General features: G+C 37.6%; 1 long non-coding RNA gene across 2 annotated transcripts in view; it reads right to left on the reverse strand.

Annotated features, from left to right (window-relative positions):
- Positions 1–1,017: 1,017 nt before the first annotated feature.
- The window catches only part of LOC138825632 (uncharacterized), a 44,211-nt gene continuing 22,545 nt past the window's right edge, over positions 1,018–22,683 (reverse strand). Inside the window, exons 3-4 of one of the 2 annotated variants that reach the window (XR_011371445.1) lie at positions 3,678–3,856; positions 1,018–1,665 (exon numbers count right to left, since the gene is read on the reverse strand). This is a non-coding gene — a long non-coding RNA (uncharacterized lncRNA). Of the gene's footprint in view, positions 1,666–3,677; positions 3,861–22,683 lie in introns of both variants that reach the window. The other variant, XR_011371444.1, reaches the window with a different exon arrangement.

Here is a 22,683-nt window from a genome sequence, read left to right on the forward strand (position 1 = left end):
CAGACACATAATTTTTTGCCTTAAATTTATTTAAGTTAGAGCTGTTAGGACACTAAAAGATTAAGGCCTTGGAGATAATATTGTTGTTTGTGTTACGGTTGATATGATTATTGCTCCCTTCTGCACCCTAACAGTAAGGGAGTTACATACACAGTGACAACTATGTATACAAACAATACCTCATGTTAGTGACTAGATTATGCCATAGTTTGTGCACATACCTGTAATCACTGACCAAAACCCTGTAATAAAATGAATATAAAGCATATTAAGAAGGATTTTGCGATCCAGAACAATGAGCCTTCTGATCCCCAGGTGTATTCTTTCCTATCCCTCTCTGTGATTTCTCAGTTCTTTGTCCAGGTATCCCATCATCTGTGCTGTTCTATTGTTGCAGTTAGTGACAGTACTGATATTCAGAACACCTCAAAACAAACTGTGGAAACACACTTTCCCAACTTTTCTTTTTCCAAAGAAGATCCTCAACAGTAATGATATGAACACCTCTAAACAAACTGTTGATACACTTTTTCCCAAAGAAGATACATAAAATTGTATGAGCATCTGGAAAGACACCAAAGCAGTCATCCTGTGATACACTAGCAAGGAAGTACATTTCTGGAGTATTGTTACTTCTGCTAATATAAGAGATGGATAAGTGTCCCTTTTATACAATTGGTATGTGGTTTTGCATAAATTTTCACAAACATATATACATTGTGAAATAATATGATTTATTTCATAGGTCACAAACTGACTGGAGTGAATGACCCTAAAGTCTTATCTCAGTTGCCTGAATCAGACTTAGATTAATCTGAATTGGTTAATTATTAATATTTCTCCATGAAACTCAACAACATAGAATGAAGTTTGAGGGTCGGGTCATCCCATACCTCTAAGGTTTTTATGTGTATTAGAGTAATACACACCTACCCTGCTCACTGCTCACACTCATTGCACACAGAAGTGTTATAATGGTCTTCAGATCAGAAATATGCTAGAGCCTAAAGTAAAATGAGATGAGCTGTACATTCTCAACGCAAGAGGGAGGATCACCCCTGCAATTTTTCTCAGTGGAGAATACTTCCTATACCTTTTACTGACTTAGCTTCGACTCTGTACACTACCATTATTAGGGAGAGTCACACTGAATATGCAGCAACAATACTGCAGCAACCTTAGCTGCCTTTGAATTGTACCTCCAATGTTGAGACCAAGGTCAATCCTGCAATTTAATCACATATTTAATGACATCTGATCATTTCAAGCCCTGGTTTAAAATCCAGCTATCAATGCTCTTACCAGTGTGAAAGGTCTCACTCATTTAGGTTTTTTGTTTATCTTCTTGTATTTCAGATACTGATTAGATGTTGGTTTTTGAGATCGAGCTTTTAGTTTGCATTTGATTTGTGGAGGTGATTCCAGGTGAACGGCATATATTGTAATGTAAATAATTTGATGTTTTGACATATGAATTTAATTTTGGCAATTGAGGAAGTGAATACACATCACTTACAAAAGTTTCTTTATATGTGTTAGTATGGCTTTATTGTGAACTTCCTTAAAAGCAGTCATAGTAGCACATATCCTTAATCCCATCTCTTCTGTCACTGAGACAAGGCTTGAAACGTCTAGATCATTTGTCACTTCATAGTGAGAACCTTTCTACAAAGAAGGGGGAGAGAATAGCAAAAAGAGCAAATTAACCTACCATCAGTTTTGTTATATATTCCTTACACTTTGTCATTAAGACCACCATAATAGTACTTTTTATTATTCCTTACAATGCTCTTTCCCTGTTCTGAGCTATCCTTTATGGGTCTAAAAGAAATTAGAAATATACTTCAGGAAAGTATTAAGCATATAATATGCAATGTTTGCCTAAATTGTCTTGTTATTGGAAAGACACTTGTATTTTTTTATTCTGGTAACAAAGATTATAAACTAAGTTACAATTGTATTCCAGATGGAACACAGACTAGAAACATGAAGGGCAGCACTAAAGAATGCTACTGGTACCACTAATATAGTAAATAAATTTAGGCAAACCTCCTTTAGAATAAAAGCCACAGGACAGCCCCAACATTACTTTCATTGTTTCATGTGAAGAATAGAATATTTTTTTTAGTAAAGACAAATTTTCACAGATATTACCATCAATTGGGTAAATATTTCTGAAGGCATTCAGAAAGGATGCTGTGACCATGGTGAGAGAAGCAGATTTATCTGGGACTTATTCAAAACACCATTCCAAGCACTGCACCTGCACTAGAGCAGTTTTAGTGCTCATGACAGTTCTGCAATTTAGGAAAGGAATTCAATATATCACTCAAAAAGACCTAGCCAACAAGGCCAAGCAAATTTCCCAAGTACCTAAGACTGACCATAATTCAAATCCAGTTTTCCACAAGGCATATCTGAGGCAATTTTGTAAATGTCACATTCATTACCTTTTAAGAACTATGGAGTAGATGAAGCCACATTATCTTCTTCATTATGGTTATAATGGCAACAAAATTGCTACAGAATATAAATATTTTTAAATGAAAAGGGTATGGGTAATGACTTGTATCAAATGATCTTTGTATCAAATAAAGATCGGTTTAATTTCTAGAGATATAGCTGAATGAACATCATACAGCTTTCAATGTTTGTGGAAGTAATTGGTGTAACAGTTTAAGGAGTAACAAATCCATGTCAACGACACCTATGCTTATGAACACAGGCTTTTATCATTAAGTACCTTGAATGCACATGGAATAGTTTGTTAGTGATATATAATCCAAAAGGAATATTTTTTTGTGAATAGGTACTTTGTTGTACTAAAAAAATCTATTCACTCTTCCAAAACATGTATTAATTTAATGGATAGTATTGTTATTACTATAATGTATGTATCATATATGTAATGTTATTATAATATATAAATGATATATGTATAGTATAATTACTGATATTCTATTACTACTATAAATTATATATGTATAAAATTTGTTTTATTATTATACTGTGAAGGATACAAGGAATGACTTTATTTAAATAAACATATTTGTATGTTTTAGGTGCATGTTATTTTTGTGCCAGTACTGAGGTTTGAACTATGGCCTGGTGTTTTCCTTGAGCCATTTTGCTCAGTGCTAGCAGTTTACAACTTGAACCCCAGGACAACTTCATACTTTTTTCTTGGCTAATTGTCTGTATGAGTCTCAGAGTTATTTTCTGTTTGGGCTAGCTTCAAACAGCTATCTTCAGATCTCTACCTACTAAGTAGCTGTGATTATCCGTGGCATGTTCTTAAGTCATTATTATTGAGTGTTCAATAATATTTTGATATTTCATTTCTAAACCAATTCAGAATAAACAACTACTTATTGGGTAAAACTTTATTTTGCAACAGAAACTGTAAGGACCCTTACTTTAAAATCAGTTTTCAAAGGTATTGCTAGTATAATTCTTTGTCTTACAAGCAGAAAAATTACATAAACATCCCTATCTTAACCGTCTCATTTTCAACAGTATACAAACTACAATATAAACATTCATCTTCCAGAAATCACACCTCTCTAATTACATATTCACCTTTGATTATTCTCCACATGATTATGAACATCCTCTAAGATAGGCTAAACTTATCTACTAGAGTCAGCCTACCACAGCAAACACATTGTAATACTTACTGAATAAATTTGCTTGTCCTCATCCTTATCAGATTTGCAGCTACTTCAGTAACGAGTATTTTCTGCTGCTTTGCTTGTAGAAAACATCATCCTGTTCTATTTCCCAGCAAAGAAACTGTGGTTGGCAGGCTTGAGAACTGTTAGATTCAGAGGTTCTTTAGTTTTGAATTTTTCCTTTTCTTTCTTGGTAGGTAAGTTGGAATAAGAAAAAAAATTAAGGAGTGTAATTTAGTTTAAATGAAAAGACATTTATTTGAAAATGTATATGTCTGAGTCAAGCAGAAAAGTTCAGATAAGTTGATGTTAGGAAAATGAACCCTAAAATATGTATTCAAATGTTTTTTTCTTTCAGGTGATTGTTTCTAACACATTTATAAGATTATTTCTTTCTTGCTTTGTATGTCCCTCCCTCACTGTATTTGAGGTTGGTATAATTTGTGGAGGGGAAGGGAAAAAAACAAATCGTTTAAATAGGTATACAGGTGGATTCATTGCAACAATGAGATGTACAAGTAGTTATGTGGAAAAACGAACTTTACAACTTTGATGGGTGGGGAGACTAGGATTGGGGAAGGGGTGAGGGGAGGATGGGAAGGGATGGGAAAGGGAAACAAAGGAGGAGGCTACAATGCATGATTGGAAATGTACTTATTATCTTGCCCATGTAATTGTAACACCCTCTGTACAGTATTTTCACAATAAAAATGAAAAAGAAAGAAAAGAAAGAAAATACTACAAGTTGTTGTTATTTAAATTAATTTTTAATTCAAATAGAATGGGGTTGGGTTTAGTGGTGCTTGACTTACTATTTAGAAGGCTGAAAGTTGAGGATCATAGTTTCAAGACAGACAAGCTAAAATGGACCATGGTACTCACAGACAAGGTGAAATGGACTATGGTACCCTTACCTTCAACTAAGAACCAAAAAGCTAAAGGTGGATCTGTGGCTCAAATGGAAGAATGCCAACCTTGAGCAAAAAAGAAAAGCAAAAGGACCTGAAATTAAGTCCTAGCACTAGCACATAGATAATATATATATATACATATATATACACACACTATATGTATATATATGTATGTCAATATGTAAATTATATATGTATATGTATGTATATATAATTATATAATACATTATTTGCAAGTGTCAACGATATACAAGCAAGCATTTAGTCTTGCTCTTAAAAACAGAATCATACACAATTATGAATCCCTGTGATTTATAGGAGCCAACATATATAGAAATGTAAATGACTAGATTAGGAAATTAATAGAATGATTTTTGTTATAGAATAGACTGTATGCACAAGATTAGGCAAATGATACTAAGTCTTTTTCCAAAACATTGAAAGAAAAAGCATTATAGTACAAGAAATCGCATTTAGATATGGACTATGCCACTCAGTAAACAGGTTGATCAGGAAAATATGATAGCTATATGCATATAAATATGCATATGTGTGTATAAACATGCACAGTGGAATTTTATTTATCCATTATAAAGAATGATAATGCATCATTTGCAAAGAAAGGAAAGAAATTGGGGGAAATCATGTTAAGTGAAAGATGGGAAGAAAGTCAAACCCAGGGAGATATGTTTTCTGTTATATAGGAAGGTAGACATGATCAGGATCAATACAATATGCACACTTTGGGGTGGAATCCAAGTATACACCTAGTTATGAACTGAAATATGGTTGGTTCAGAGAAGAATTTAAATAATGTAATTCCTTAGACTAGCTAACTAACCTTCCAACAAAATAAACACCAGGAATCAAGTACTCAGAGGTAGGACTGGGATCAAGGTAGGGAGAAATAGATATATGAAGCAATAAAGTGGGGATAAATGCAATGATCTAACTTAATGCATATCCCATAAAATGAAGAAATTGAGGAAAAGTTGGTAGTGAGAGCATTGGGGAAAATTATGAAAGAGGTGACATTGATCAAGATCCAGTGTACTCATGTACTCATGTATTGAATGTCAACTCCTATGTACATGTTGAAATCAAAATAAACTTTAAAAGCCCAATATTCGGTATGCTTATGGAAATATTACAGTGATGGTGGTTCTCTGAATAACTAACCAAGAACGAAGAGTTCAAGAAAGTAAGTAGCAGAAAGGAAATCATGTTCAGCTGGGGAAGAAGTTTAAGATGGGGCAGATTAATGAAAACAGGAATGGATAGCAAATACAATCATAATATTAATGATACATATGTAAAAATGGAACCAGGTAACTTGGAGGATGGGTAGTGTTGGGAAAGATGGGGTAGATCAATGTAACACTAATCAAGATGCATTATACTAATAAACTCATTGAATTGAAACCTCTTTGCAAAACAACTTTATGATAAATACAAATGAATGAAAACAAACACAAGAATTGAATTTGTATTCCATTTCTTATAGCACAAGTAATATATAGTAAGCTATAATTTGGACAAAATACAAAATTAATAAACTACATGACAAAATAGGAAACTGGAAATATGGGTAATATTGCCTTTGGAAATATACATGCCTTATACATTTCAAAAATATCAATATTCTGATTACTTCGATTTTCTTTTGAAAATAAAGTGATCTATAAACTTTGACACACGATTATCATAATGTTTAATGATACATAATTTAGCTAGATTTCCTAAGAAAACCATTTTTATTTATCTTATATTATAAAATATAAGGAACTGTTATGACACCACTATACTGTAACACAGATACTGAAGGTTCGCTCTTAAATCGCTCCACAGGAGACTGTTACATATAAGCTGCTACAAGTTGCAAAATCCCAAATATAAGTTAAATTACTTAGAAGGAAATGGTAGGAGGACAATTATTATCGTTCACAATCAATATCAGCCTTGGACATCCTGAAAGAGAGTAAGTCAGAGACAAATGTGTTTGTTTCACCAGGCCTCTACTTCCAAACTAGAAGTGTTGGAAAGACCCATCATGGCAACCTACTACTAAAAGCCAGACCACTAGATAGTCAGATCCTCTAAGACTCCTACATGGAAGACTATCTCTGACTCGCATGCTCTTCTTTTCACCAAAGAAACAGTGCATTTAGTAATTTATGTTTTTTGAATTTAGATAATGAATGAACATTTTTCATACAAATCAAGTTTGAAATACCTTTGATATATTTTTCCATGCTTAAAACTAGCAATACAATAAATAATAGTAGCCACAACTTGGAACTTTTCTGCATCAATGGAAAAACAATCTTGAAAAAATGGATTCTGGGAAGAACCGATTAAATCCAGGGATGCATCTATTTTACACACAATTGTTCAAGTGGAAGGAAGGCCAACATAGTTTCATTAAAGTAAGAATTAGTCAAAGGTCTGCACATCCACACTTAAAAAATATTATATTTGTTTTAAACTTGCTGATTGTACTCTAGGTAGACTTTGTAGACTTGGTTATTGTTGACAGACAAAATCTACTTGAGTAAGACATAGGAACCTTAAGCAAGACTTCCTGATAAAGCACATGGTGAGTTAGAAGAGGAAACCATAGTCAAAAAATGAAACTTACTTTTTGTTGGTCACAGCACATGAACTCAGGGACTGAGTACTGTCCTTCAGCTCTTTGGTTCAAAGCTAGCCCTCTCCAACTTTGGTACAGAGTACCACTTCTGATTTTTTGTTGGGTAACTAGAGAGAAATCTCATAGACCTTCTTCTCAGGCTAGCTTAGAACCCCCATCCTCAGATCTCCGTCTCCTGCATATGTAGGATTGTAGTTATAAGCCATCAGTATCCACCACCCCCAAACGGAAACGTTTGAGATTCTAATAAGTTCAATTTTCAGTGGAAACCTCAAAAAGTATGGCAAGGAAAGACCTCCTAGAATTGTTCTTGCTACTAAAGAATTGAAGCTACAGAGTGAGCAACCAGGAAGTTGTCTGTTAGTATAGATGCAAGTCTAGAAGGGTGCCATTAATTTCAGTTATTTTTTTCAATATGATGATCTTCAGTACAAACCTGAACTTGTCACAATGCATCTACCTCTTGGCATGAGCTGAGCCTGGACCTATTCTAGCTCAAATGCAAGAGATGCAAAAGAATAGCTCACAGTTTTGGAATGAGTTTCATCAAGGTACACCAAATATGCATATACTTCAGTCGAGTTGACCATGCAGATGAATCTGTTTTTCTAACCTTCTTCCATCTTCTATCATTCAACAGCTTTTGATGAATCTCATTTTGTACCTCTTTATTCAACTTCTCAAGATAATTTCTTATTAAGCTTCTAAAATTGTCTTTTCCCCCAATTGTTGCCTTCTTAACATTGCCTCAAATTATAAACTATATATGATTGTCCTGTATGTGTTCACTGATATATTTAAATTTTGGTCTACCATCCACATATTATAGGATATCTTTAACCTGCTATAACTGCTCTGAAAATCATTATGGAGGTTCCTCACCAAAGCAAAAACACAATGCCATAAAACCAAGTGAAATTAGGATTGTGTATATCCAAAAATATTTTTGAAATGAAATATTAGAAGCATTCACTTCTCTTATATCCCAGTATATGTTTATAGCTAAGAATATTACATTTTCTTTATTCCCTCTTTCTGGTACACCTAGGTGGACTGCAGAGATTGATTGTTATGAATGCTCCTGACATGAACATGGATATTCATGTTGAATCATATTCCTTCAATATGTATCCAAGTTGTTGTAAAGGTCATTAAAATATGTGTCTTTTTTGGCATTGTGTAAAATTCCATTCTGAGCTGCTTATGGGTTGCACTAGTTTATAATGCCACACAACTGAATATTCCTGATTTATTTCAACCTCTCCAGCATTTGTTTTTATTTGTTTGAGTTGTGATAAGTATTCTGATGTGTAATATGGAATCTCAGTGACTTTTTGATACATATTTCCTTTGTGGATAAGAATTTCAAATATTTCATTTATTTATTAAACATTTACATTTGTAATACATTCCTAATCAGTGACTTTCTTTTTTTTTTGTTATTTGATCAATTTTTAAGTTTTAGAATTTGTGGTTTTTTTCCCATTCCAACTATTCACCTTAGTAAAAAAAAATTATCACTACAGTGCACAATTTACTAAAATCAAGCGATTGTACATTTATAACACTGTTTTTGTTTTTTTTTTTTTTACAACCAGGCAATTATTTCAATAAAGACGCCCAACTTCTTTCACTAGAAAGATAGATTGAAAGGATAGTATCTCATATTAGCCCTAAGCTAATCTCAGAATTACCAGTCACAGGGAAGGCCTCAAGAGTTGGGCTAAGTAAAATGCACTTACACAGTAAAAACAGCATTTCAAGTGATCAAAGGGCTTCATAAATTTTTTAAAAGGCCCACCTTCAACAAGTAAATGGTGCAGTTCACAAGCAGACCATAGGAATCTGAACATCAAGAAGATCAAAGGATAAAAGTATACAGAAGGGGGGCTGAGAAGGTGGCTCAGTGGTAGAGTGCTTGCCTTGCATGCCTGAGGCCCTGGGTTCGATTCCTCAGCACCACATAAGAAAAAAGAAAAAAGCCGGAAGTGGTGCTGTGGCTCAAGTGGTAGAGCGCTAGCCTTGAGCTGAAGAGCTGTGGGACAGTGCCCAGGCCCAGAGTTCAGGCCCCACAACCGGACCCAAAAAAAAATTTATAAAGAAAGACAACTTTAGAACGTTGACTCAGAATTGGGGGGGGGGACAACCACTAGATACCAAAACTCAATGTTGAAGTGAAGAAGTGTTTTACCCCAAACCTCAGCTGTGTTTGATTCTCTCACATCACACAGACACAGACACACACACAGACACACACACACACAGACACAGACACACACACACACACACACACACACACACACACACACACACACACACACACACACACACACACACACACACACACCCCTCATGTACACAAAGAACCCTAGGGGCAGTTGTTTCTGGGACAGTGAAGCTTTTTTATTCTTCCTTTTAGATAATCAAATGTGATGTTGTGGTTGGCTTCACAGCCACCCCACACCTGAGCAGGAGGGAAAGGATTCCTGAGACTGCAGGATGGCCTTGTGTACCCCTGGCTTCCTGTGTAAGATTGTAGTTCGTGGACCCCTAGGCCAAGCTGAACAGCGGGTACAGTTTGGCTGGAGGATGGCACCCCAGAGCTCTGCATGCATGCATGGGAAGCCCTGTGAGCATGTCTGGGATGGCCTTTCAGCAGTGTGGAGAAGTTGACACCTGTAGTTGGACATGGCAGCAGGCAGGAGAATAGCAGGAATCCTAAAGACAGGAGAGGCACAGGAGTGAATGCGCTTTTCCATGGAGAAACCTAGACTACACGAATGAAGTTCCCAGCCCACACAAGACGGCCACCGCTCAGGTCCCCAGATGCCCTATCTGGTCTTGTCCACAAAGCCTGGTCCTGATCTAGAGCTGGAACCTCCCCGGCTGTCCTGGGCTCAGTGCTGCAGGAGCAGTGAACTCCAGATGTGCTTCCTACGCCCAGTCATTGCAACTCAATGATTATAGTCACAATTCTTCTTTCCCTGGTATCCTAGTTTCTGCTACTCTGTTCTACTACCCATAATTCATAGTACCATGGCTCCAGCCACCTGATTCCCTGACACCCCTGACACTGATACTCCATTCCCTAAGTAAAAAAGGGCAGAGTGGGCACAGCCAGTCGACTTTGGTACTCCTGGCATCTTTCAGGCACATTGGGACCAATTATTCCTCAGGTATTTAACATGAGCTACTAACTGCAGGTGGAAAGGGAAAAAAGTTATACGGAGGTGACTAAAATGTAGAGTCATCAACATATCATCGGTTGCTAGGAAAAGAAGGCCTTAAGGTAAAAGTTAATGAGAAGAGAAAATTTTACAAAGAATATTGGGGATGATGAAATAGGTTTAGCTTAGTCTCATACTAGTGATCTGATTTATTTTATGACACAGATATGTAACTTTTGCATTTTAAAAATTGATGAAGATGCATATATGTGGTACTTATATTAATTTATGGAATAGTTGCATATAATTAATGCTATTCAATATTTTATGTTCTATGATAGTTAACTCATGAGTCTACCATTGTCAATATGAATTGAGCTATTAACAAATGGAATTTCACTGTCAAATACTACAAGGAGATTACTGGTGCTAGTACCGAAATGAAAGCTAGTAAAACTGAATAAAGCTACAAGTTTGAAAGGAGGGGGTAGTGTTAAGGACTTCTTCACCATGGAATCTGGGAAGACTAGAATGTGTTTTCTTGAAATACTTGTTTTTTTAACCTTGTTAGAAATCAGAACATTATTATTTATTCTTGCTTTTTGGGACCTTTTTAGTGAATGGTTTACAAAAAATTATCAACATGACTTTGAAAATTCACTGATGTGAATTATCAGATGAACATTATATGCAAAGCTTCCCTGAGATGCAGGCAAGCTGGATTCCTTTTCTATTAAATTAATGAAATAAGCTTAGTTTTGAATGGATGGACAGTCCATGACATTTGTTCCCAAACAAGAAAAGATACAGGAGAAAATAAAAGAGAAAGGAGACCCAAGCCTCCTGAAATTAGCGGAAATATATAGAAATATAATTTAAAAAATCATGGTTCAAAGTAAACCATGGCAGGAAAATCTGTGAGACTCTTATCTCCAATTAACCACCAGAAAGGAGGAAGTGTTGCTGTGGCTCAAGTGGTAGATGCTTCTGCTTGATCTGAGGAGTTCAGCAACATGTTAACACTCAGGCACAGAGTTCAAGCCCCACAAATTACAAAAAGGAATTTTAAAAAATTAAAGCATCAAACAACCTGAAGATGTTGTCCAGAGTAAAGAGTGTGGCCTTATGCATTTACATGACTTAGTCACTTGCAACCTAATTTATCAGGTGAGGGTTGGTGATTTGTGTGAGTGCCAAAACCTGCAAAACTATTTTGCACTTTACCAAGGAAGGAGGGATTGGAGGAAGGGGAAAGGTGTTTGGCGGTCATTCCTTTTGGTTCAGTGGTTGTTTTCTGGAGTCAAATTCAGAGAAATTTCCCTGCTAATCCTACTTGCATGGGGAACTAAGGAGCTATGCCCTGGAAGTGGACTTTGTCCTGTCCTTCGCCTGGTTCCAACTCCCACTGGGTAATCAAAGTCCCTCTTCAGGACCAAGATGCCTTGAAGACAACTTATCCACCGGGCAGGTGGACCTAACCACAGCCAGAAAGGCAAAATGTGCCATGTCAAGGGCAGCACATGAGATCAACACATGAGACCAGAGATTTTTTGTCATTCTCATTTTGTATTACCACTTTGATTCTACAAAATAATATGTTGATTTTAACACCTCTCACCTCTCCCCCCGCATTGGTAAAGCTCACAAAACTCCTTCTTTTGGCTCCCAGGACACTTAACTCTTAGGTTTGTCCAATCGTTTCCATGATAGAGAATGACTTAATTGTATTTTGAACACATAAAGCATGCATATAAAACTAGCACATTTTGATCTTAGGAGAAAATAGCCTGTTCCCCTCACAAATTTATTGACTGTTAGGCAGTTTTAGAGGGGAATCTGTTTTCCTTTTTAGATAAAAGGCTTGTAGGAAACTATGTTCATAATCTGGCTGCTCCTCCCCACACACCTAAAATACAAATTTCACAAGAATTTACAAGAAAGAATACAAAAACCAAACACTGGGAATGCTCAGAAACAGAATGTTTTCAAAACCCAGAATATAACTTTGTTGTCTGAGGGAGGGGCTCTCTTTATATCAATTAACCAACACAAAAGAGGAGCCATTAGTACCTGACATTAGTGTCAATGGTTGCTATTCCAAGGACAAGGAGCTGGACAGACTGATCTGGTGGGAGGTTGCAGGGAAGAAATCTTCCACAGTGACTTGGGTACAAAAGTTGGAGTTACCACCTCTGTGCCTGTCTTTCTTCTTGCAGCACAACAGAGATTTCCCCTGCTCCAAGAAGGCTATCTATGTACAAGCAGATCTAGAGAAAGGCTTTGGTTCAGTAGGCCCCATCATGCAATGCATGATGACCCTTCCCAAGGAAGGGTCATTCAAGCCCTGGGCCTACAGGCCGGTGCTAGAGTACTTCAGTGGGCACCGTGCCATGTACGCCTATGCCCAGGTAGAGCTTCCAGTGACTGCAGCTGGCTCTGTGCTGTGGCACCATCCTAGCCCGCCAGCATGTCTTCTTCTCCCACAGTCCCCTGGTATTGCAGAAGGTGGGCGAGCTGCAGTGAGGCTTCTACTTCACCAGAGGCCCCAGCATGCCTAGTGCGCATGAAGAGGCTGCCATCTAAACTACTAATTTTATGGAGCAGTTGTAAATAAGGTTATACACATTAGTGTATGCACAATGTTATATCCTGAGTCTGTAGTTTCCAAAGGACATTGAACTCTATACTAGCAAAAATAGGTTTTATTGTTTGTATTTATAAGGCCATAATGGCAGACTGAAATAAAAGTACAATAAAGTTGTTATCCAAAAACACAGTATTAAATATCAGAATTTGAAAAAAGTTGCATGTAAGTAGTGCAAATGTAGTTATACTAGAATGATAAAATACACACAAACTATATTACTTTAGTTACATTCAAAAATAAAAAATAAGGAATTACAGAAAGAATACCAACTGTATATAAAATATTAACATGGTTTTAAAGGTTGAAATAATATAGTTAATATATATTGCTGTAATAAAACATAATATTTCTATGTTCTGGTTCTGTTTATATCACTGAAGGAAAATATTAGAAAATAGAAAGTATATGTGGCACATGTTGCTTCCGGTCCCAAGAAGGGGAGTGGAACTTCTGAATGTGTGTCCTGGGAAGGTCCCCATGACCAGCCCACGAAGACCCATCAGAGGTCCGTGTGGTGACCTTGCAGGGGCTCCAGGGTACCACAAGGATACTGCATTGTATCTCTAAAGCCTTCACCTTTGTACTACACTGAGATTTAGGGAGTAAGAGGGTAATGGGGCTTAGAAAAAGAGTTGTGATATTCTAAGAGAATATCTAAAACACCAGTCCACAAATCCACATTTTCAGTAAGGTACCTTTCTACCTGAATATAGGAAAAATACAGTGAACCAAAGAAAGTGGGCCCTAGAACTAAGCAAAAGTTACTAACCAGATATGACTGAGGCAAGCAAATTTAACCTAACACATAAATATGCAAAATCTGCACTGTTTATACGAATACACTTGGAAACAAAATGCAATAGAAGATAGATACCTTGTATTAATACTTACTCAGCTAGGCCACGGTGGCTCGTAACTACAGTCCTATATAGGAAAATTGAAGCTTTTGTGAATAACAAGTATACAAGATTCCATTTCATAAATAACCAGGAAAAGATTAGCTGGACCGGCACTGGTGATACATACCCGTAATCCTACTTACTCAGGAGGCTGAGATCTGAGGATCGTGGTTCAAAGCCAGCCCAGGGAGGAACGTATGTTAGACTCATCTCCAAATAACCAGTAAAAAAACCGGAAGTGGCACTGTGTCTCAAGTGGTAGAGCACTCGCCTTGACTTGAAGAGCTCAGGAACAGCGCCTAGGCCCAGAGGTCAAGCCCCATGACCAACAAAAAAAGCTAGGTTGGAAGCACGACTTAAGTGGTAGAGTGACAAGCAAGCAAGCTGAATCCTTGAGTTCAAACCCTGGTACAAGCTAACAAGGAAGGAAACATATTCCCAACATTTTCTTTTCATGAAGGGAAGGAATGAGGTGGTTGTTCCATCAATCTTATCTAGGGAAATAATCAGTGATCCTTCTGGCAATCCCCAAGATGACAGAACCGATATCTTCTCTTTTTAAGAGAAGTTCTCTCTCTCTCTCTCTCTCTCTCTCTCTCTCTCTCTCTCTCTCTCTCTCTCTCTCTCTCTCTCTCTCTGTGTCCATTGTGGGCTTGAATTCAGAGGCTGGGAGCTGACCCTGAGTATTTTTGCTCAAACTAGTGCTCTACCAATTTGAACCAAATTGCCACTTTCAGTTCTGGTGCTTACTTCAAGATAAGCATCTCATGGACTTTTCCTGCCTGGGCTTGTCTTTGAATCTCAATCCTCAGATCTCAGCCTCCTGAGGAGCTAGGATTATAGGCCTGAGCAACCTGTGCCCAGCTAAGGGAAGTCCCTAACAGGATGATCATCTGAATGCCAATGAATGATTCCTACCATTCTCTGTCTGATGTACTGTTAGACTCAAATTTTGTCTGAGTACTTACTAATAAGTTGTTTAACCCCTGTGCTTCCATGTAAGAAAGTTAACAGTTAACTGCTCAGAGCAATCCAGAGTTCAGTGAATTAATACACAGAAGTTCTATAAAGAGAAGATGTTGGCACACAGTAATACTTAGGAAATGTTATTTTTTATAACAAAATACAAGTAGTGACAGTTATCCTCACATATTATTGAACATATGGGACAAGGAACATTTCAACTTCCTCTAAGGAAGCAACATCAAAAAAGAAGAGCAACTGTGATTGTCAGTAAAAAGAAAACAGTATCCATCTAGAATTTATATAACTGAGAAGTGCACATTATATATTATTGAAAGCAGCAATGTTAAATCAGTATTAGGCAAGACTGAGATCAGCCAGTGTTACAGTCATTTGATATAGTTTTTCCAACTTTCAAAAGCTTGACAAGGGAGTACAGAAACAAGGATTTCTCAGCATGGTTGTCCAACATGGCTACTTTATAGGGCAGCACCAGGAGTTCAACTAGATGCTTAGTAACAGCTATAGTCAGCAGAGATTTGTTGACTAGACCTCATGGAGATTGCCATCTCTCAGATAGATCACACAATCGTTAGTCTTTTATGAATGCTACAGTATCTCCATAAATATGAAGGTTAGGATGATGTTATAATTCATTCTGTTACTCACCCTTATATCACCCAACTATATATAAATGTTCATTGGTTCAGAAAGAATATTATGTGTTCCCAGAGGTATCCAGTTCACATAATTTCCCAACATTCATATAAATTTATATCTCTTTAGACAACTCATGGCTTAATTCATCATATTAAATATTAATCCTATTTTTCCAACATATTTTGTAGTTTTTGTTAAGAAAAATAGAAAAAGAGATAGGAGCAGGTTGGACTCTCCATCTTTTCAAAAAATATTTACAATATTTAATATACAAAAAGTAATAAGAATTAAAGATTAATTTTATAGTTGTTTTCTTTACTCTGATGTCTTTGTTTTTAATGGTTTCCTTTGTACAATTTAAATCTATTGTGTTATCCTATTTATTTAGGTCTGATACTTAAAAATGTTGTTTCTTCTTTCCTTGTATATAATTCAGTGACAGTGAACTCAGTTTTTCTCAGGTTTTCATGTGTTTTAGCCTTTAAAATTTTTCAGAAGTTTAATTTAGAAGTAAAACAGAAAGATCCTTGATAGAAGTCAGTACTATATTTTCATGTTTAGTCATTCTCAGAAAGAAAGTCGTCAATGAAAATATGTATTATGCAAAGTTATGATATGCTTGAGTGTCAAATTTCTGTACAAACTGGGGAGATGTTTAGGTTATTATGAAAACTGACATGTGCCATGCATTCACTTGATTTCAATCTCCTCCCACTCCAATCAGTGCCAAATTAAAACCTCCTTTCTCTCCCACATCATTTGAATATTTCATATTTCTGATTTTATATCAAAACATACAAGTAAAAGAAGTGAAATGAGAACATCATGTGTAATAAATAAAAGGATATCTGCTAATCATTTAGGTAATATAACCAATTTCCAACCTTAAAACAAAATTGTTTCTTATAGTGGCATGCAAAATTCAATATATTCTGGCCAGATACAATGGATTGAGGCTTATGTTTGTTTTTTTTTTTTGTAACACTCAGGGAGTTTTACATGCTAGACAAGAGTTCTACCACCATGCCATACCACCAGCCCACAGGGAATAACCCTTGCTTGCATTGTATTTGATGTTGGTATAAATTGTGTAGGAGAAGGCAAAAACAACCCATTTAAATAGGGATACAGGTGGACCCATTGCAACAATGATATATACAAGCCATTATGTTGAAAACTATCTTTACAACTTTGGCCGGATAGAGGGGCAAGATGGGAAGGGATAGGAAGGGGAAACAAAGGAGGAGGCAACAATGCTTGATAAGAAATGTACTCATTACATTTCCCATGTAATTGTAACCCCTCTGTATGATATTTTCACAATAAAATCTTTAAAAAAGAAAAGAAAAAAGAATGTAGTAAATCTTAAAAGCTGATATAAACTTATAACAGCTCTTACAGCCTCACCCACTCCTTGTCGGCTGGTGGTATGGCATGGTGGTGGACTCTCCATCTTGACAGGCTAGGACTACTTACTGAGAATCAATAAGGGGCAACCAAACTTCCTGGAGGAATGGAGGCTACAAGGAGGTGGGGTTGGAGGTGGACTTTTGTGGAGTCTCAGTCAGGGGGCAGAGGTTATCAAGGAGGTTATCAAAAGGCTATTAGGGCTGAGAGATGGGGACATTCAATCAGCTCACAGTGGAATGTTGGAGGCCAGGCTTGGGTCAGACTGCCCTGCCTGCACATCAAGTCCACACATACCTGGGTTTTGCTTGGTGTCCATATGCACCTGGGACAGTAGGGGGGGTGGTCAATCTTTCATATTCCATCCTTAGGTATATAAGAAGTTTGGGACAAGACGGGAGAAGTAAGTCCTTAATATAGGTCTTTGGATAGATAAAAGGATTGGGCTGGAAGAAGAGATCAGGAAAGAGTTGTTATACTCTTCTTGGAGATTCTTCATCTGGTCCTATTGGGGATTTATTATCCAAACTGTTCTGTTTGGAATTTATATTCCATTTGGGATTTTCTAACTGAGGTATCATCCTAGTCGTGAACTTCCCTTTGCTTTTCTTTTGTCAGTCATAGGGCTTTAACTCTGGGCCTAGGTGCTGTCTCTCAGCCCTTCAGCTCAAGGCTACTTCTCTACCACTTGAGCCACAGTGCCACTTCTGGTTTTCTGGTGGTTAATTGGAGATAAGAGTTTCATGGACTTTCCTGCCTGAGCTGGCTTTGAATTGTGATCCTCAGATCTGAGCCTCCTAAGTAACTAGGATGACAAGAGTGAGCCATCAGTGCACGGCTTTGGTCTTGCACTTCAGATGGGGTCAGGGATGAAGTACTCCTGAAAACCAGGAAGGACCCGGAGGTGGGAGGGGTGGGAGGTGAGTGATCATGGGAGAAATGTGGAGTTATGAGAACAAAGCAGGTTCCCATCAACTTTGAATAGCAAATTAATTCTTCTGATAATCACCAATCATTGTGGCCTTTTTATTCTTATAAGTCACAGTGATAACATTGTTATTTCTATATCTATATCTATATCTATATCTATATCTATATATCTATATATATATATATTCACAGTGATATTTCTATAGTGCTAACCAGATGCTAGGCATTATGTGTACATTCTCTCCCTTACACATACACACACTCCTTAAAACAACTCTGTAGCATAAATACTGTATTATTACCATTTTACAGATGAAGAAAACAGAACTACTGAAGAAAGATTAAATAAATTTTCCAGTCTGGTGAGTGGTGGAGCTACAATTTGTACTCAGCACTCTGCATCCAAGTCTATGCTCTTTAGACACGCTTTCTTAAAAGTTCTAATGGTTTGAAGGTGAAGATGAGTGGAAGAAGTATAGAGAACAGGAAATCAATACTTGTGAAAGCATGTCAGATGTGAGGATAGTAGGAGAGGACAGGTATATGTCTGAGATTAAAAAATAGGAGACATGAGGTGAACCCAGGGAAGGCACGGGTGGAACTGGGGGTCCTATGGAGGCATGACCATGTAGGACTGTGTAGGTCAGGTCAGAAACTAAAAAAGAGCAGGAAATCACTGGGGGGAGGTATGCAGTGAGGTAGAGGGAACAGCAGTCTGAATGCCACTTTGGTACACAAGGTGAAAATGCAGGGAGCCATGTGACAGCCAGATGACTGTGCTGTTGGAGGTATGGTACAAATCACACAGAACAGAGGGAAGGATTGAATTTTGGAGAGGGAGTCACAAAGGGAGTTCCATAGGTTATTCCTAGGCTTCTACTTTGTGGAAACAACTGAGGAGGCTCAGAGGCTTGTAATGAAAGTAATTTGCTAAATCCTGGAGATGTGGAGTACAAGGAATATATGGGATCAGGGGAGGTGGCCAGAATTATACTGAAGGAAGGACTCAGAGATAATTCTGGAGATATACCTGACAGTTTAAGGCACAGGATACATAAGATCCCACAAACGGGCTCTAGAAGAAGAGAAGCTGAAAGAGATGGCATTTTAAAAGACCTACAAGGCAAGGATGAGCCTTTAAAGGAGATGTTGAGACACAGAAGGAAAATCAGTACTGTGATATCAGAAGCCAGTTAGAGGACATGTTTAAGAAATCAATAAAGTCCAATGATTCTGAGAACCAAGAAGACTCAGGTTGAAACATCCATTACATCAGGAGACATGGTGACAGCTTCCAGAACACAAAGAGGGCAAGAGTGAAGTGAGGAATGAAGATGGGGTATGTAAATGAAGAAAGAATGCACACAACTCAGAAAGAGGGAATCATGAGAGAATGGAGGCTCAAGAGAAGGGTCAGCAGATTTCTGAGTGCCAAGCACCAGTGGCTCACACCTATAAGCCTAGCTACTCAGGAGGCTGAGATTTGAGAACCACAGTTCGAAACCAGCCTGGGTACACAAATCCTTCAGACTCTTATCTCCAATTAACCAGCAAAAATAGCAAAACTGGAGGCATGGCTCTAGCAGTCATGAGCAAAAATCCAAGTGACAACACGAATCTCTGAGTTCAAGTCCCAGAACCAGCATGAGAATGACTGTGTTTAAACTGTTGATTCCAAGACCAGAGCTGGGAGAAATGAGATGAATACAGAAGGGAAAAACCTGACATATGAAGCTTCGATGAAGTAGAGAGAGAAGACCAAAAGCTCTAAGAGCTGTGAGAAGATGGGCTTTTACCAGGAAGGCAGGAACTTAGGAGATGAGTGGCTATAGACAGGTTTGTACCTTTGACAGGGAAAAAACTGTGAAGTTCCCATCTGATGACTCCCACCTTGTTTATGACACAAAGCTGCACAGGGAGAATGAAAGAGGAGGTGTGGGGCGAAAGGGAAAGGGTAGTGTCAGAGTTCTGAGTAGATAAGAAGGACTAAGCTGTAAGGTGGTAAAAGTGAAACCCTGAAACAGATTGCTATGTGGAACTGAGGACTCATTTTAGAATACTGGGGGTCAAGCCTTGCAGAGATTTCAAATGATTACAGTGCCTGCCTGTGGGTACAGGCACTTAGGACAACTGTGAGAAGTCATCCTGCTGGGGTTTGGCTAAGCGAGATCCCATACGAACTCCAAAGGAAAAGTGGACTTAAGGTATAAACCTGCTAGATACGGACCAGGCACCTAAGCAACAAGAAGTAAAGAGAGAAAAGAGGGACTTGGTGATAATAACAGGAACAGAAAAAAATGAGTTGAACAGCTACTGATGGAAAGAGGTGGGTAAAGAACAGAATATTTGAATTTAACCCATTAATTTCATTAAAACCCATTAGAAGTAGACACAAGTGGGTCATGCTTCATGTTAGCTCTTCAGAAGACTGATACAGAGGATTGCGGTTTGAAGCTGGCCCAGGCAAAAAGTCTACTAGACTCCATCTCCAAAATAACCACCAGAAACCAGGAGGTACAGCACTAGCTGTCAGCAAGCTGAGCAAGAGCTCAAGGCTCCAGTTCAAATCCCAGTACCTAAAAAAATCACTCATTAGCAATTGTGTAGATTTTAAGTCAAAGCCCAGCAAAATAAGAACCAGGAAATCGGTGCTAGTAAGAAGGGAAGGGGGAGGGGAAGAGAAGGAAGGGTTGATGAAGGGGGAAGGTTGGAGAATGCAGGCAAGAATCCAAGCCACAGAATTGAGACATAATAAGGGAAAGGTTGTGTCAAAAGGGTGTGTGTGAAGATGTGACACAAATCAAGATGCAGAGTACACAAAAACAGCTTTGGTAAATTGCAAAACTTTCCATACATAACCTAGAATTAAGATAAGTAAAGGAAGGGGTGGCTTGGAGAATTGGGGGAGAATGCTGAAAAGGTAACATTGATCAAGACGCATTGTATTCATCAACTGCTTTGTACAACTACCTAAAGATAACAAAAATAATTTTTAAAAGGAAACTGAGAATGACTATGGTCATAATGCAAGACACAATGCTATCTACTGTTAAGACAGAAAAAAATGGGAATGCAAGTTTTAGAACCCAAATAAGATGATTATGCTAAAAAATTACTCATTAGATAGCTTGAGCTGGATTGCTCCTTATTAATACATTAAGAAGATGTATGAAAAGATTACAACCTAATGAGGAAAATATGTGAAACACCCTACTTAGTTGGAGACTCTTCATCCAGGACACACAGGGTCTCCTCCACTGAGTCCTCTTCCTTTAAGGCCATTAACTCCACGCCATTGAAAAACAGCAAAAGCCTCTGCAGTCATATGAATGCGTTTACAGTAATGCTTTTACAACCATAAGATTGCAAAAGCAAATTTTAATGGCCCATTTCTTCTTTTTCTAAAAAAATGCTTTACTAAGTTTTAAACTTAAGAGCATTGCACTGAAGCAAAATTTTCCTACTTATGCTTTCTGCATAGCTGAGATTACAGATGTATACCCCCATGTCTGGCTTGTTGATATTCAGTCTTTTCCCCCAGATAACCTCAAACCATGATCCTCCCAAGTTTCTAGAAATTACAAGTGGGGGTCACTGAGCTCAAATTTAGTGTCTTATTTCTTAAGTATTTGCTTTTCAAGGAGCTATGTGCACATACAGTTGCCACAGTAAAATGAATTTTTCATCCATATAAATTTCCAGAATATGAAAATTAATTTTATCACTAGAAAATTCCATAAAATAAGAATGGGCTATATGCCAGGCAACAGTGGCTCATGCCTATACTCCTAGCTACTCATAAGGCTGAGATTGAGAATCACAGTTCAAAGCCATCCAGGCAGGAAAGTATGTGTGAGTCTTATCTCCAGTTAATCACGAGAAAACTGGAAATGGAGCTGTGGCTCAAAGTGGTAAAGCACTTGCTTTAATGCACTAGCCTACGTCCTGAGTTCAAGCCCTACAACCAAGAGAGAGAGAGGGGGAGGGAGAATGGACTATAAATAAATCAAAATTCTTATCTTAGAAAATTCCAGCTACTTAAAGGAGTCATAAACTGAGGTGTTCACACCTGTAATCCTAGTACTCAGGAAGCAGAGGACTGCAATTTGAAGCTAGTCCAGGCAGGAAGGTTTGTGAGACTCCAGTTAATCACCACAAAGGAAGTAGAATGGTGGCTCTAGAGGTAAAGCACTGGTCTTAAGCATCCAGGTCCTGAGTTCAAGCACCATGGTCAACATGAGAGACAGAAAGAGAGACAGAGAGAGGGAAACAGAGAGGACATCATAAATATTATTTTTTTGGTCAGTCCTGGAGCTTGAATTCAGGGTCTGAGCACTGCTTCTGAGCTTCTTTTACTAGCACTCTGCCACTTGAGACACAGCACCACTTCTGGTCTTTTCTGTTTATGTGGTACTAAGGAATCCAACACAGGACTTCATGCTAGCTAGGTGAGCACTCTACCACTAAGCCATATTCCCAGCCTCAACCATAAATATTCTTAAACTACAAGTATTAAAAATACTTCCTAAAAATAAGACTATGTTGGGCCTGGAACTACAGGAGAAGACCAACAAAATGCTGTGGCTTAAGTGACAGAGTGTTTGGTATAACAAGCCAAGTTCAATTCCCAACACTGCTGTAAAAAATTTACAGTCACATATGGAATGCAGCATTTTTTAACAACCTGGTTCAGAAAAAAAATTTTCAGTGATGGCTTTTTAAGTTTTAAAAGTACATATAAATTATATTGCATTAATAAAATACATCTCAACTTAAAT

Source organism: Dipodomys merriami, unplaced genomic scaffold (assembly GCF_024711535.1).
Source record: "Dipodomys merriami isolate MVZ:Mamm:240054 unplaced genomic scaffold, mDipMer1.0.p SCAF_139, whole genome shotgun sequence".
NCBI lineage: Eukaryota > Metazoa > Chordata > Mammalia > Rodentia > Heteromyidae > Dipodomys > Dipodomys merriami.